This window comes from Mytilus trossulus, chromosome 9 (assembly GCF_036588685.1).
Source record: "Mytilus trossulus isolate FHL-02 chromosome 9, PNRI_Mtr1.1.1.hap1, whole genome shotgun sequence".
Lineage (NCBI taxonomy): Eukaryota > Metazoa > Mollusca > Bivalvia > Mytilida > Mytilidae > Mytilus > Mytilus trossulus.
In genome coordinates, this window is record NC_086381.1 from 31,643,965 (window position 1) to 31,662,350 (window position 18,386).

The 18,386-nt window shown below is 34.1% G+C and overlaps 1 protein-coding gene across 1 annotated transcript in view; it reads left to right on the forward strand.

The window, feature by feature from the left end:
- LOC134685563 (inactive pancreatic lipase-related protein 1-like) overlaps positions 1-18,386 on the forward strand; it is a 210,257-nt gene that overhangs the window by 90,189 nt on the left and 101,682 nt on the right. The gene's annotated exons all lie outside the window — the stretch shown is intronic.

The window sequence follows — 18,386 nt, forward strand, 5'->3', positions numbered from 1 at the left end:
TTTTCTGTTTGTTTGACTGTCCTATAGTATATTGCGCCCATCTTAAGCTATAAAGACTTCTACATCGAATTAGACATAAGATGTCATCTCAAAACAAGAATCGATGACAGGCGAGACGATTTAAAATTATCTTCTGTAGATTTATTAAATTTCGTGGGTTTCAATTTTCCTGGATTGAGAAAAACTTGCATTTTCGTGGATATTTTGATTTCGTGGTTTTCCAAAAGTCTACATTTAATCATACAGAAAATAAGCAACTGTTGCCAGAGCATTTCATTAAGCTATTATAATACATAAATAATAGTGGTGAGTAACTCAAAAACTTATCTCATAGCCGTACAATTTTCCTAAATGCATTTCCTGATACTAATATTAGGATCCCACTAACATGTTTTACCCTACCCCGCAACATTCTGTATGTATGTGTCTATCCGAGCCTGTAATTCGGTGAGTGTTGTTTGTTGTTGTGCTACATATTGGATTTTTGTTCATTTTGTTTTACATTATTTTAGTTTTCTCGTTTGAGGTGTTGTTTTCCTGAAGGCTGTACGCTGAGCTTTAGTTTGGTATCATGTGCACGCGAAGAGTTGACTCATTGCATTGGCAATCACACAACAACTTTCCTTAATTGTTTACCTTGTTATTTCGGTCTCTTTTCACGTGTAATTTTAAGTATTGTCCACATGTAAAACAATTAGGAAGATTGGGTATTATTTCCGAACAGAGACATAATGAAACAGTAACAAAACACAACCAATGAACAACCAGCTTTAAACATGGGACAAGCACATGTAGAAATTTGCGTTTCAAGGCGCAGCCCTCCTTATCTTGGATAGTCGTGAAACAGAAGAGTCCATGTGGACGAGTAGTTCTACATCCTGACAACAAAAAGACAATATGTAGATTTGCGAGAACTTGCAGTAATTTAACTAATACAAAGCCAATAACAGGTACTAAAAACACGCATCCAAGACAAACATATGAAAAATATCAGTCAGAGAAAAAAACTTGACATTGCACAGGTATCGTTTTTCCTCGGGATTCAAGTAAATGTTATGTAGAGGTACAGTAAGCAAAAAAAACTACTAAAAATCACTGTACAAATGGAGTCATAATCGGAGACGTTTTATCGATTTATTGTCTAACAGTTTAATCTGTTCCGGTTCTGCTGACGGACAATATGCTATTTCAAAAATTAAATATGAATACCAAAAAGGCATATCATGGACTACAACACAATAATATTACAATGTATATGCTTTTTGTGTCCTTTTTTACATTTTATGTTAGATTAGTTTATTGTCAATTTGTTATTCATTTTCGATATTAAACAAAAAAGGAAAAAAGACTAAAATTGTATCAAGTAATTTAACATTTGTTTATTTGTCATTGCTCGTTTTATCACTTGTCGGTATTGATACATATCCGCTTCTTAACAACCGGAAAGATAGCAGGTGACTTGATTTATTGTGGTTGTTTATTTAAAGCATCAATGTAAATATAACGGAATTTGATGAGACTGTCATTAAAGTGAGAGGGTTAGTGCTATAGAACCAGGTTTACTCCACCATTTTCTACATTTGGAAATGCCTGTAACAAGTCAGGAATATGACAGTTCTTGTCCATTCGTTTTTGATGCGTTTTGTCATTTGAATTGCCATGTGATGATGGATTTTCCGAATTGATTTTCCTCTAAGTTCAGTATTTTTGTGATTTTACCTTTTTTTTCATAGCAACACGCTTCTCGTTTACATTAAAATGGTCCGAGAACACAATTAATTCGTAGTGCATTTCTTTTAGAACATAAATGAAAATTAAAAAATCCCACCTGCGCATTCTCAAAGAAACTTTTACAGTGTGTTGTACTACTTTTGGGACAAATTATATCAAATTTATAGAAAACTTCATCGCCTCTAACTCAAAATATGGACAATTTTATGTTTAGGGCGTCTTGAAATCTTTTGACAGCTTCCGAATTGCTCATTTTCAACCTTTTTTAGCTGGACCAAATCACTACTTTCCTTTAAAATTCTGGACCCAAATTTTTTTATAGTGTAATTTCATCCCCCTACTTGCAATTACTTGCAATTTGAGGCATTGAACCTGGAGAAATAAATTTGGAAGGGTGTAAAAATTAATGGCAAGTAACCCACTGTCAACACTTGGGACTATATTAGTACGACAAGGGACGACAATGGGGGTCTCGGACCAAGAACAACGATCAAGGGACGACAATGGTGGTCTCGGACCAAGAACAACGATCAAGGGACGACAATGGTGATCTCGGACCAAGAACAACGATCAAGGGACGACAAGGGACGACAATGGTGGTCTCGGACCAAATATCTCCGTTTTATTCCTTTTTTTCCTATTATATTGATGTTTTATTTTACATATCAATTCTACAAGTACATGACCGCATAGTTACAGCCATTAAATTCATAGGATTGCCATTACTTTTTTGGCTTTGTCACAAAAAAAATCGTCTGCACTTTCGTTAGCAGACGACTATCGGCTCGCTGACAACCCTTGAATTTTCAAGACCAACAAAACCCGTAATATATATTTTTCAAAGAACTACTTGAAAGTGTGAATTGAATTGAAAGTTGCCATCTTAATTATCTACCATTTTAAGAAGGAAAACAAAGATTAAATGCACAACACTAAAAGTTCAAGTGGCAGTGACCATTCATATGCTTGTTATGCATTGGTCAATGACCATTGTTTTGGTAATATGCAGACCAGATTTAGTGACCATTCATATGCTTATATCAATGATACACATGTCAATGGTCATTCTTTTGACATACATTCAGATAATCATTTTATTGCAAAACTGATGGTTTTTCACATTTAGTTCCCAACTTAATTTTTGCTGATGTTGTTAAATCTGTTCCCAAGAAAACCAGAGACAAGAATGAAATTATGCCGATCTCTAATGTAACTCCAACTTCTACACAGATTAATGCTTCAACTTCTCTTCTAAATTGTAAGCAAATATATGCAGATGAAGTCATGTCCCAAAATGCAAAAACTAAAACCATTTGTTCTAAATTAGTTACTTTTATTAAATCTGATTCTGAGGAATGTATAACAGAATCACAAAACACACAGCATTTATTACTGAAACATTCTTTTTTAAATGTGCCCCACAATGGAGTGATTGCTAAATTGGGGGGCTTTTGAGGCCTTCTTAGTAATCTTTTGAGGCCTTCTTAGTAATCATATAATAAAAGTTTATTTCGTCTATTATTCTTGCCTTAAAATCTGTTTTGAGATACTATCTACACTGTTAAATATAAAAAAGAAGATGTGGTATGATTGCCAATGAGACAACTATCCACAAAAGACCAAAATGACACACACATTAACAATTATAGGTCACCGTACGGCCTTCAACAATGAGCAAAGCCCATACCGCATATAGTCAGCTATTAAAGGCCCCGATAAGACAATGTAAAACAATTCAAGCGAGAAAACTAACGGCCTTATTTATGTAAAAAAATGAACGAAAAACAAATATGTAACACATAAACAAACGACAACCACTGAATTACAGGCTCCTGACCTGGTCCAGGCACATACATAATGTGGCGGGGTTAAACATGTTAGCGGGATCCCAACCCTCCCCCTAACCTGGGACAGTGGTATAACAGTACAACATAAGAACGAACTATAAAAATCAGTTGAAAAAGGCTTAACTCATCAGATAGACAAAAAATAAAAGTGAACGTGGCCGGGTACTTATACATCCCGACACAAAAAGACACCATGAACAGATCTGAGAGTACTCGCAGTTATCTGACAGCTAGTTCAAATCCATTAACAACTAATAAAAAAATCATGCCTCTAAGACTAAGCATGGATGTTGCATCTTTGCTCTGTTGTAGATTCACAACCTTTATATGCACACTGAAGTTCTTTTAAAATATTTGGTAATGTTGAGAATAAACTCATCATAGATACCAGGACTAAATTTTGTCAATAAGCCAGGCGCGCGTTTCGTCTACAAAAGACTCATCATGCTCGACTTCCTTCAGTCACAAAGTAGTCAATCCTCTGTAAACCGGTTCTAACTTTTGCGCCATACTGAGCAATTATTCTATCACCTGCAAGTAAAAAAAAAATGATTGTAAAAATATTACTTAAAAGTGTAAACCAAGATAATAAATTTGATACCAATTACCAACTAATGTTAAGTAGATAAAGGCAACAGTAGTATACCGCTGTTCAAAACTCATAAATCCATGAACATACAACAAATCGGGGAAACAAACTAAAACCGAGGGAAACGCATAAAAAAATAAGAGAACAACGACAGAACACTAAAATGTAACACACACAGAAACGGACCGAGCATCAGACAAAATCCCAGTAGCAAAGTTCAATGGGGAATAACTGCCACAAAATGCGACAAAATTAGACTGATTTGAAATTTCTTGTTTCAAATGGCCAGGTGAAATGAGATTTATATATACAAGATAGTAGTTCATTATTCTTTTTTGGTTTTTTTTCGACAATCTAAACAGGATACTAAAAAAATATTTCACTTGTCGAATATTCAGTAGTTTTGGTAGTTACATGTGTATATTTGATGAACTTTTGAACCAACATTGTCAACCTTCAATTTTTCTATCATTCCGACATTTTTTTATAAAGAAAATCTTGAACCAATATTTTTACTGTTCGGTGTAAGCTTATGCTCCATGTTGAAGGCCGCACTTTGACCTACAACTGTCAACATTTTATTAATAATTTGCGACTTATATGGGGAATTGTCTTATTGGCACTCATATCACAATTTCTTATTTACATATATGACATTCCCCCTAGCATCCACCTATAATTATAACAAAGACTTTACCTAATGGAGAAATTTCATTTTCTGCACAAAACAATTTGTACTGATGAATTACGTCACTTGCCCCCAATGAATGCACTATATTGGGCATTTCAATAACACTGCCATTTGACATCCTAACCTTTCTTTCACTGTAAGGTAAATTACGAACAATTTGCTCAGCTGTTATAAAATTCAAAAAGTTATTAAGCTTAATGGATCCATTTTGTGTCTTGTAATATATGGTGTTATTGAAAGTCCAGGTCTATCAAGTTTGGCATGCTTTTTTGCTGTGTAGAATTTACTGTAGGCCACGTCTGGTAGTGTTTGATTTATCTCTTTAAATGACAATGTCTGAGTAAGAAAATAAAGAATTTGGCATCTTTCGCGACGTGTCTCAGCAGGAGCATAGCGCTAAGTATTGGAAAAACTGTCAGCTTCACCGGATTCACTGTCAGCTTCACTATTTACCGGATTTGTTATCACATAAACAACACGACAGGTGCCACATGTGGAGCAGGATCTGCCTACCCTTCCGGAGCACTTAAGATCACTCTTAGTTTTTGGTTGGGTTCATGTTGTTTATTCTTTAGTTTTCTATGTTGTGTCATGTGTACTATTGTTTGTCTGTTTGTTTTATTAATTTTTAGCCATGACGTTGTCAGTTTGTTGTAGATTTATGAGCTTGACTGTCCCTTTAGTATCTTTCGTCCCTCTTTTCTTCTCTTTTGATATAAAAGAGTTGAGGACTTCTTCTTCAGATTGGGAAAAATGGAAGAAACAACTGATTGAAAACTTCAAGAAATCGTTTACAGTATTCAGATTTGGCACTTTTGACATATCTGTCCAAAGGCTTTCTCTCTCCAGAAGAAACTGATAGCAGATGGATAGCCTCAAGGTAATGGTTAAGGGTATCAATTCTAAAGGCGCACGGTGTGTGTAGAAGAAGATTTCTACAAAAAAAGAATTAAAAATAATCAATGAACTACATGAGCTGCATTTGTTTCAAGATTATGAAATTATATATAATCCATCAGTTTTGTATCGGCTAATCAAGAAAGGCCTGTATAAGGGTGTGGATTAGGAAAACAAATTAATAGAGAACTATTTTTGCCTATGTTTTTTTGACGAAACAACAAAATAAAACAGACTTTATTCTAGTTACACAAAGAAAAATTCAACTAAAATTGGTTGCAGTTGATTCAATCGTTTCAGAGAAAACGATCCTTGAAATAGTTTGTCATCGATTTTATTATCAATTTTAATAACATGTCTATCTTGCATTGCACAAAGTCATGTTATCCATGACTGTTTAAGACGTCATTAAACGAAATCCATTGGAGGTTGGATATGTACAGATTGATAATTAAGTCTAGTATACGAGTTTCTTTTATTTCTTCTAACTGCCAGTACTCTCAGATCTAAACCTAGTGTCTTTTTGTTGTTGGAATGTACAAGTACCTGTCCACGTTCACTCGTATTTTATCCATCTGAGGAGTTTAACCTTTTTCAACTGATTTTTATATACTAGTAGACAAAAGAAACGATTCAAGACTTTTTTTTCAAATTAAAGAAAAAGTTTTCCCTTTATAGGACCAATATTGAAGGTAGGAATACTGAATGATTATGGAAATACAAATCTGTTTAAAAAAAAAGTTGTTTTGCTTTCGTGACTTTTTTGACGATTTTTGTTTTTCTTTTACAAAATTTACGTAAAACGACAATTTTAAAACCAGACGTTCCAACTAATGATGCCAACCACTCATTTAAAGGTAAAGACAATTTTTGCCATCAATTTATTTTTAAAAATCATAGTTTCTTCGTTTATTTGTTAAGCAAGTTCAGCCCCACGAGAAATCGTTAAAATGTATACATTATCAACAATTTACCATAGACAGTATGTGTAAAGTGATATTCAAAAAGCTAATCCGAAAAGTTCCAAATTTACTGTGTGTTGTTTTCATATCCAAAGCATTCATTTGAGACGAAAATAATTTTTTTTTGCATTTTGTGAGATTTCAAAAAACACTTTTTTTTTTCCCAAAAATTAAAAAAATAAAAATTTCAACCATTAGTTAAAATATGAACATAACTTTATTAGCATATTGAATATTTGTAAACAAATTTAAATTTTATTTAGTACTTAGAAAATGATGTGACGATTTTTTATTCAACTTTCCGCAAAGCTAATTTGCAACCTATGATCGTTTACACGATCCGCTGCCTCGTGTAAAGAGAGTGCCACGCTCTTTGCACGTTAAGAACCCTTGCAACAACTCTCTGAGGGGTCCGTAGGTGGCCTGTTGCAAGGCAAAATTTCTGTCCCTATCCAATATAACCTCCTTTTCGGTGGCAGGCCAAATTTCTCCGACCCAGATGGCCTCTATTGTATCAGCCTACCTATTGTATTTATTGTGAACTTGTTCTCGTCCTGAATATGCATGAAATATTTGCCACTGGACGTTAAGCAACCAACAATCAATCAATCAATCGTTTACACGAAATTAGATACTTTCCGACAAGTTTTGATTTTCATTATCGCATGTGCATACTGTGCAAATGAAAGCTTTTTAAAATAGTGTATCTCATTTTATTTTATATTTAATACTTTTTGATAAATTTTATTTAAAAGTCTTGTATCGTTTCTTTTGTTGACTATAATAGTTCTTTCTTATGATGTACTATTATAGAACTGTCCAAGGTTAGGGGAGGGTTGTGATCCCGCTTACATGTTTTACTCCGCCACATTCTGTATGTATGTGCCTGCCCTTACCCAGGAGCCGCTTGTAATTCAGTGGTTGTCGTTTATATAGGTGGAACATATTTGTTTTTTTGGTCATTTTTTTATACATAAGTTATTTAGTTAGTTTTCACGTTTGAATTGTTTACATTGTAATTTCGGGGCCTTTTATAGCTGAGTGTGCAACATCAGCTTTGCTCATTGTTGCAGGTCGTACAGTGAGCTATAGTTATTAATTAAAAGGTGTAATTACCCACGGAGCTAAGGTAGGGGTTGAAACATGGGATAAGCTACTTTGGCGGTCTCCTTGTTCGAAGAAATGTCATAGTCAATGTTCAGGTTTCTTTTGACGGGATTAATAAAGGCAACATGATAAACCTGCAGACTTTCTATTTTCCTATTATTAGTATTGAACCAATATTTTCAAAGGTTTGTAATGTTTAATCTTTTCCTCATATTGCTGATAATTTTTTTTCTAGACAGCGTATATGTCCCAAGCATTTTCTTCTCCTCTCTCATTGTCTTTATTTTCTGTTTGTCACAACTCTCGTTGCTTCTGCTTTATTCGTATTTTGACTATTTTATTAGTTGTGACTGTTTATTTAACGCATCATGTAAATGTAGCGGAATTTGATGAGACTGTTATTAAAGTGAGAGGGTTAGCGCTATAGAACCAGGTTTAATCCACCATTTTCTACATTTGAAAATGCCTGTACCAAGTCAGGATTATGACCGTTCTTGTCCATTCGTATTTGATGCGTTTTGTTTTTTGATTTTGCCATGTGAATATGGACTTTCCAAATTGATTTTCCTCTGAGTTCAGAATTTTTGTGATTTTACTTTTTGCATTATGGATGTTTGTCAACCTGACTAGAGTTACTTATTGACATGCATGGCAGTTTTGCACAAGATCGATTGTTTTTGTTTTGCCAATACTGGACTTTTCGTCGCGTTTTTTCTTGGAACCAGCAGACAACGCACACGACTCACTCACACCATTCAGACCTCTATTCAGTAATGGCTTTGGAAAAGGAATAAAGTACACATCCTTATCCTATCTTGGCACCTACTGTTACTCTTGCAAATCCCATACATGCAATTTTTGTTCCCATCGTCAATGTAAAATACGTTTGTTTACCTGGTTACAATTACGGATTTTGACAATCAGCCCGTCGCCGAATGCCTTATTAGTTCATAAGTTAGTAAAAAGAAAAACATTTGACACTAAAATAACATTTTTTCGCAACCACTGTGAATTAAAGAAAGACTTAGTTTTCTGTTATTGAACTTTGTGTATTGCCCCTTCATCTGCTATGTGATCAATTGCATCCTTTTCTACGGATTCAGATGTCATCTATGTTAAACTCTGTCGAGTTTAGTATATAAAGTTGCATCACAAAATACGTCATTTTAAACATTGATAAGGTTAAGTAAAGATATGTTCCGTATGGTAACCTTTAGTTAATAAATGATGGAATCATATATTCAATGTTCGTCATGTATTTTTTAAGTCATTAATTGTGAACAAAATATATTGCATTGGATCAAGAATGAAGTATATTTTAAACAATAATTAATTTCTGTAAAAACCTAACATATGGAGGCTGAATTAAAAAATAATTAACCTATGTTGTAACAAAGCACGTTAATTGCCGTAGTTTAATTTAAAATATCAATAACGTACATCTCTGGATTGAAAATAACCTACTTATTTACTTTGAAACAATTTTTTGGTCTAGACAAACATTAATTTCCGTTTAAGGCAAACGTTTCTTTCACCTTTTTTATTCAATATGACAACTTCGTCTCTATTACTAAGCATCACATATGATAAATGTTCTCCTGTATTAAATTAAACTTTTTGTGACAGGACAAATTTAAACATGTTTGTCTAATAGTTTACATTTTGTATTTGTCAGAACTTTCCGACAAAAGATTGAATTACGAACTACGTTCACCTCGGGTTTTGTTTTTAGAAATTCATCGTACTGAAATACTGTACATTGAACTTCAGAACTCGGCATAGAAAGTACGTTGGGTGATAATCTGCGTATATCAGATAAATTTTACGTGGACCGTCTATTTTTACGGTACCAACCTGCACTCTGTTGGACCCTAAATTTTGAATTGTGAGTCTGCATCGTTTGCCACTCAATCATCTTATCAAACAAGATATTGTTGTGTTGTCTGTTCTATGGTCGGGTTTTTGTCTCTTTGACACATTCCCCATTTCCATTCGCTATTTTAAGAATCAATTTATTATCTTAAAGCTAGGGTTACACTGCCGATCCGATCAACTTGATGATCACGATTGTCCATATTTCTACGACCAAGCAAAACCGAATCCTTGTTCGGACTTGTTTACGACTTCTACACGACTGATATCCGACTGTACACAAACTCAACTCGACCATTCACGACTCTTTGAAGACTCCATCATGACCCCAACCCGACCACTAGTTGAATGAATATTCGGTGATTTGACTAACTCACGATCTCTACTCGACTAGCTAGAACAAATCAATTATACTCGATCTCAGCCTGATCTCAGCCAGACCAGATCGACTTGATCGTATATGGGTCGTTTGGACAGTCGGTCGTTGATCGGGTATGTACAATGTTACCTTTGTCCATCCGAAAGTACGTATATATGTACGTCTAAACAAATAATTTCCGTTCTCTAATTTTATTTTGCCTCCATCAAATTATATGAAACGTTTGAACAATGCTTAATACCATAACACAAAGATCAAGTGCGAATTTGGGTGGCGTCACTTTTATCGTTCTTGGGTTATTACTCTTTATTGCTTATATGCAAGCTGGGGCATTATATGTGTCCCATATGGACACAATCTCCGTTTATTTGGTTAGATTCAGTACTTCACAGAATGTCTGAAAAAAATTATACATTTAAAGTATCTACATGGAAATGAAGCAGTTGGGTTATTTTGCAACTTATTAAGAGCTCAGATAGACAGGTTAATAGCCGGGACGGCTAAAGCTAGGTTCACACTGCCGATCAGATCAAATCGATCAAACTCGATCAAGACAAATTACGTGATCGGGAGACTGGTCTGACTCAATCGACAAGAATGTTCGGGATAGAATATCCTTCTCGTCATTGATCTGACTGTCTACCCGAGAGTTTTTGACATGTCAAAAACAATCGAGTAAGGACCTAGAAACAAGTCACTCGAGAATTCGTCGAGTAGCGGTCAAATCGATCGGGAAAGGATCAGTGCTCGATCACTTCGACCTTTGCTCGACTAATGTCCGATCTCTTCCAGATTACTGCGACTTCTATATTTATCTTATCCCAGACCAACTCGACCAATACCCGATCCCTTCGCGACAACATTCGACCACTGTTCGATCTCTACTCGCCCATACACGAGAACTCATGACTGCTACACGATTCTCTAAAAGTGTGTGCAGATCTGATTAACTCTCATAACTCTGCCTCCGCAAAAAATATATTGGCAACATCATATTTAACTACGAAAACTCCTCCATGTACAGTAAGCGTCTTTACTTTTACAAGGAGAGTTAACATTTAAAAAGAGAGACAGAAGATACTAAAGGAACAATCAAACTCAAAGGTCAAAAACAAAGCGACACGGCCATAGCAATAACGAAAACCGACGAGAAGACAAACAGCAGTCCACATAACATAGAAAACTAAAAACACATAACCCAACAAAAACCTGGGAACTTAGGTGTTCCGGAAGGGAAGAATATCCTGCAATTTTGGCACCGGCAGATTTTTCAAATATGAAAGTTATTGTGCAATTACATCCATTATTAGACTGCTGACGACTAAGTTATCTTTCGAAGTTGGTTTATAAGAACATTGATCAAGATTATATTGACATGTTTTATGGGCAATTTTCTATTTGTCTGTCCGTATTTTTCGTTTGTCCATAAATGTTTGTACTAGTATAAAAAAGAAGATGTATAGTACAATTGAAAACGGGACAGCGCTTCACAGAACACATAATGATTAATAACGACTATAGGTCACATTACTGTCATTTTTTTTTCATTCGAAATTTCATACAAAAAGGAGACGAAAGACAAATATTTTTTTTTCATTTGGAGCGAATTTCGTTCTTACACTAGCGATACAAACAGTTCAGCGTGCAAACGTTTTGATCATTTGTTTCTATCATACTTTTGCAAAGTTTGCATAAACTTTGACAACTATACACTGACTTCTAATATGTCTACTGTTTGTCGTTATGTTAGTTCAAACGATACATACATTTGGTTCTATTTTTTAACATTAAATCAATTATCTAATCGTGTTCTCGCTTGTCATAACTCAAACTATTGTAAAAAATTAGTCAAATTTATGTATTATCCTCCTTTCTTTCGTAAAAATACCAGCTATGAAAGAAAGGAGGGTAATATCTAAACTTGAGTAATTTTAGATAATATTTTGAGTTAGGAAAAGCAAGAGCATAACTCTTTTTTTTTAAAAGGCTTTATCATCACTATCTTGAATACATTCATTTTACTAAGATGAAAAACTGTCAAAAAAATTAAAAATGCATGGCGGAGCGATGTCCTTTATCTGTGTCTATAACATTATCAACGGAGGCTATTTCCCCGCGTCATAAGTTCAAATAACAACAAAATGTGCATGCGTGTTTGGCAGTTCAAACAGGGTCAGCAAACTCTGGTTAAACGATGCATTTGTGTCTACTACTTTAACGTTAAACAATCTATAAAAAATGGCACAAACGTTTACCAAACTTTGGTTAGAAAGAAATGCACTCTTGATCTCTTGATAGATATATATAAAGTTGTAAACAGTTTCAGATAAGGTATCACTTAAAGGGATTAAAATTCTACTTTGGGTCAAATTTTGGGGAAATATGTGACATCTTGACCCTCTTTTTAATCAAATACATGCAGGTTGTTGCCATACAGCAAAATGAAAATAAGTATATTTAACCATTCAACTACTGCATATGAAATCTATGAAAAATACTGATTACATACTTATGCACATATATTACACAAACAGTTTGCTTTATTTGTAAGAAAGCAAGGAAAAGGGGATAGTAAAGTGTATGTATATTGCTATCTAACATACGTACTAATCCAGTGACAAATCTCATTTTGAGTTGTCATTTCAAAACAAGAGCAATTCAACTACCATTACATATCAGTGTCCACCATGAGGAGGTTTTTATAAGCATTGTGTTCCACTTTGTTAAGTTAGTGCAAGTCTTTCATACTGCCCACATGTGGTCGGCGTGTCAGCCACTGCCTCGCCTAGATTTCTTGGTCCCCATTGCTGTCTATACACCTTCTTGTTTGTCTTCTTTCCACTCTACAAGCTCCGTTATAGCTATTAACCTGTCCCTCGAAGCTCTTTCCCTGCCCACAAATCCAATTGCTTTATTACTATATAGATAAGTATGTAAATTTACTCGGACCTTCTACTGAATATAACCAAATATACGGAAAATGTGCCCGTTGGACACTGATATACCCCAGCTAGCGTATATAACAATATAAAGGGTCATTACTCAAGAACGGCTACCCTAATTCGCATTTAAACTGTGATTTATGGTAACAAGCATTGTGAATACGGCGTTTCATAAAATTGGGTTAAGGCAAAATAAAATTAGAGAACGGAAACTAATATTGTTGGAACGTACTCACATACGTACGGACAGAAAGGGTAACACGTAATACCCACTCCGAAGCGGCTGGGAATAAAAGTTTGGGACGTTACTAAAATTGTGCATACCCGACCAATTCCCGATTATCCCTACGACCCATATGCGATCAGGTCGATCTTGTCTGGTCGAGATCAGACTGAGATCGTGAAAAAGTTGATTTGGTCTAGGTAGTCGAGTAAAGATCGTGAATTGATCGGAATTATCGAATATGTATTCATTTTGTTGACGGGATGGAGTCCTGATAGGGTCGTAAACAGTTGGTTGGCGGTCGGGTAGAAGTCGTAAACAGGCCCGATCAAGAATTCGCTTGAGCTTGGTCGTGGAAATTTGGACAATCGGGTTTATCGAGGTAATCTGATCGGCATTGTGAACCTAGCTTTAGTTAAAAAAATGAAAGATCTATTGAAAAAAAAGAAGGAAAAAACTAACTGCATTCAAATAAATCATGTCTTCTTGATTCAACAATGTTTTTCCATTGACGGTCAATAAATTTAACTCGTCTTTGTGTGACCAGTAAAATTGTATATGGAAAGTACATGTTGTACTCCTGTTAATTATCTCCGTGATGTGGTGTAGTGGTTAGTGCATCGGACTACTAATACAAAGGTTTCGTGTTCGATTCCCGTAACGGGATGAAAATTTCAGGGACTGAATTTTCGGCTCTCCCTTGACACCATTTGCGAGTATGGTCTTGAGGAAACGATGATAGTCCGTCGGGGACGATAAATGGCTGAACCGTGTTAAGAGAGAGCCATATCTCTTGTACGTTAAAGACACCCTTGTAGATTTCGAAAAAAAAATCAGGCTTATGCCGCTATAAGGCAGCAATCGCACCCGCAAAGTGGAAAGGGATTAACAGAAGTTGCAAATCGTGTTTCCCAATCCACTATATATAAATATGTTTAAATTAATTATCTCCAAATCTATATTGATATGTACTTTTTTTTCTTCGGTGTTTCGAAATATTTTTGTTGAGCCTAGTTTGAAATAATTGATTTTAGTATTTTTATATAAAGTTAATAAACTTAATAACAAGAATGCTGTCCACTTAAGATTTCAATAATTTAAGATGTTATCAATGCTTTAAGGCGCATGTGTATGTCCATCCGTGTCCGTGACTGTATGAATTTACGTCACGCGACGTCCTTTTTAAAATTCTTACAACCGAAAAAGCTATATTTTTATGAATAATTTAAGACCATTTCATATTCTACCACTAAAAATATATTGTGATAAAAAGAATTGATTCTAATTTTTATTCTGAATATGCATGCATAATTTGCCACTGGTAGTTTAGCAAACCGCAATAGGTTAAACAAATTACTTTAAAATGTGAAATAATTCTGTTGAAAACAGCATCATAGGGAAACTTCGTTGCAATTGAATCCTAAATCTTTGAGTTCGGAAAAAAACAACCAATAAAGTAAAACAATATTGATCAGCTTTTTTTTAAATACCACAATTGTCATTTCAACCGCCAAAGGACATACAAATGTATTAGATTACAACCAATTTTTAAGTTTGTCAGGCCCAAGACCATAATTAATGACCTTCGTTTTCGTTGCACGAATACATTTCTTTTTAATTTAAAAATGTTTTTTTTTTTTTAACTTATTTGTACATGGAAAGAATGGCTATATTAAGGCCATGTACGAAACGTGTATACTAACAAGTGTTTTGAACATTTATCGACTGGTCTATTTAGGGAAATGTGTACTGTCACAATTTGTAAGAAGCAAGAGTGCACTTTAACTGAAAGTTGGATATAGTATTAAACTTGTACCGTACATTTCACACAGAAAAGAGCATCCCTCCCTATGAAGACATGCAGTTGTTCAATCGCATGTTGTATAATTGATTTCTATATTCAATCGTTGCATTCTTATCACGTTCAAGACTTCGACACTAAGAGTGGAGAATATTAGTTAACCATAATAACAGTTATAGTAACTTTTGTTTTTGTTCTTTGACTTTATACTTTTAAAATTATACTAAGATGTGTGACTTTTTCTGCTCTTAGGTTATACACTTTTGAAATTATACTAAGATGTGTAACTTTGATGTTTTTCATGAGACTGAGTTGTCACGTTGGCGATACAAAGACTCGCAAAGTCGGAAACATTCTAAATTTAATTGTTTCTATATTTAATTCTAGTTTTATTCCTAGAGATTTTAAGACTCGATAAAGGTAAATTTAATTGTTTCTATATTTTAGTCTCATTTTATTTCTGCAGATTTTAAGATCCGATAAAAGTAACAGAAAGTATCAATTATTGGTTATATTATAACTTTTCCCTGAAGAAAGCGATTTCATCATATATCTAATGTATGGATATGGGATTAATGTCAATAAAATAAGATGGTTTTGAGTTGTAGATTTTCTAATAAAATCACATATTAAAGAAAGGAAAAGGTTGAGACACATGCACATGTAAGTATAGTAATATTAAATTCAATATTGATATTGAAAAAAAAAATATTAATTTTTATATTTAGTGTAATATTTACACATTTGAAATAACTTTTATCGGAAACAATGACTGAATTTATTTTTAAAAAAAATGTAGATTTAATGTTTCTGCTTGTAGGTTATTATTTTCAGAACTGAAGCATATTAGCACTGTACATAGTTTAAATACCTACGGCTTCTTTTTAAGAATTTTAAAATCAACGCGCACCGATATATTTGTGTTATTTTAAAATATTAATTGATTAAAAGCAGGACGTCTTTAAAAAACGCGTTATCAGACAGTTCAGAATTGAGATTGAAGTACGAACTGTGATTATGCTTTTTTGGTCCGGTTGATTCATAAGTATAATAAATCAGAATGTGTAAAGTACATGTTTGGTGTAACTTGATAAAATATAGAATTTTATCAATTTGAAAAAGTAGTTGACATTATATATTATTAACATTAATAATTCATAGACATATATGAGGCTATTGGTACTTTACGGAACGGAACGGAATTTCATTTAAGGTATCCAAAGGGGGCATTTGTCAAAATTTCGAAAAATCTTTAAAACAAAACAAACTTTAAAATTTCTGTGTTTTACGGTTTTCCATATACAAATAACACAAATGTATACTAAATCTCATCTTCACAGGTGAAATGTGTAATAATGTATAACATCGGGAAATATTCTGTAGATGAATATGTCGGATTGTCCTGATAAATTATCATGAAATTAACGCATTTGCAAGTCATGCATTATGATATCTAGACTGACCTCACGTCGTCCTTTCCGACGATGATTAGAAACATTGGTTCTGATTTTAACTTTTTAAATTTATTATTCCGTTCCGTTCCGTTCCGCAAAGTACCAATTGCTCTGAGGAATTGGTATTTAACGGAATCAACGGAAACAGACATCTTTAATGTAATTAAAGCAGTATGATAAAAAAAAAAATTGTCTGACACCTCTTTTTGCATGAGTGGTATCTGTTTTAGATAGCATTCCCGACCAGATCAATAATAAAAAAATTAACACAAAGGCAGGTTACACAAAAAGTCTTTCTCCTTCCATCGGTAATTATATTTTTAAAAAGAGGCCTTCAACAGCCCGTTCCGACGATGATTAGAAACAGTGATCAAGTTGAATCTGATTTAAATTTTTTAATTTATTATTCCGTACCGTTCCGTTCCGCAAAGTACCAATTGCTCTTAGGAATTGGTATTTAACGGAATCGAACGGAACCAGACATTTATAATGAAATAAAAGCAGTATGATAAAAAAAAAATGAGTCTGTCACCCCTTTTTGCAGAAGAAATAAGTGTTTTAGATAGCATTCCCGACCTGATAAATAATTAAGAATTTAAAACAAAGGCAGCTTAGACAAAAAGTCTTACTCGTTCCATTGGTAATTATATTTTTTAAAAGAGGCCTCCCACCTCTCGTGCCTACGAGGATTAGAAACAGTTATCAAGTTGAATCTGATTTAAACTTTTTAAATTATTATTCCGTTCTGTTCCGTTCCGTTCCGTTCCGCAAAGTACTAATTGCTCTGAGGAATTGGTATTTAACGGAATCGAACGGAACCAGACATTTATAATGTAATAAAAGCAGTATGATAAAAAAAACTGTCTGACACCTCTTTTTGCATGAGTGGTATGTGTTTTAGATAGCATTTTCGACTTGATCAATAATAAAAAAATTAACACAAAGGCAGGTTAAACAAAAAGTCTTTCTCCTTCCATCGGTAATTATATTTTTTTTAAAAGAGGCCTTCCACCTCTCGTTCCGACGATGATTAGAAACAGTAATCAAGTTGAATCTGATTTAAACTTTTTAATTTATTATTCCGTTCCGTTCCGTTCCGCAAAGTACCAATTGCTCTGAGGAATTGGTATTTAACGGAATCGAACGGAAACAGACATCTATAATGTAATAAAAGCAGTATGATAAAAAAAAATGTGTCTGACACCCCTTTTTGCACGAGAAATAAGTGTTTTAGATAGCATTCCCGACCTGATAAATAATTAAGAATTTAAAACAAAGGCAGCTTAGACAAAAAGTCTTACTCCTTCCATTGGTAATTAAATTTTTTAAAAGAGGCCTCCCACCTCTCGTGCCTACGAGGATTAGAAACAGTTATCAAGTTGAATCTGATTTAAACTTTTTAAATTATTATTCCGTTCCGTTCCGTTCCGCAAAGTACCAATTGCTCTGAGGAATTGGTATTTAACGGAATCGAACGGAACCAGACATTTATAATGTAATAAAAGCAGTATGATAAAAAAAAATGTCTGACACCTCTTTTTGCATGAGTGGTATGTGTTTTAGATAGCATTTTCGACTTGATCAATAATAAAAAAATTAACACAAAGGCAGGTTACACAAAAAGTCTTTCTCCTTCCATCGGTAATTATATTTTTTTTAAAACAGGCCTCCCACCTCTCGTGCCTACGAGGATTAGAAACAGTTATCAAGTTGAATCTGATTTAAACTTTTTAAATTATTATTCCGTTCCGTTCCGTTCCGTTCCGCAAAGTACCAATTGCTCTGAGGAATTGGTATTTAACGGAATCGAACGGAACCAGACATTTATAATGTAATAAAAGCAGTATGATAAAAAAAAAATGTGTCTGACACCCCTTTTTGCACGAGAAAT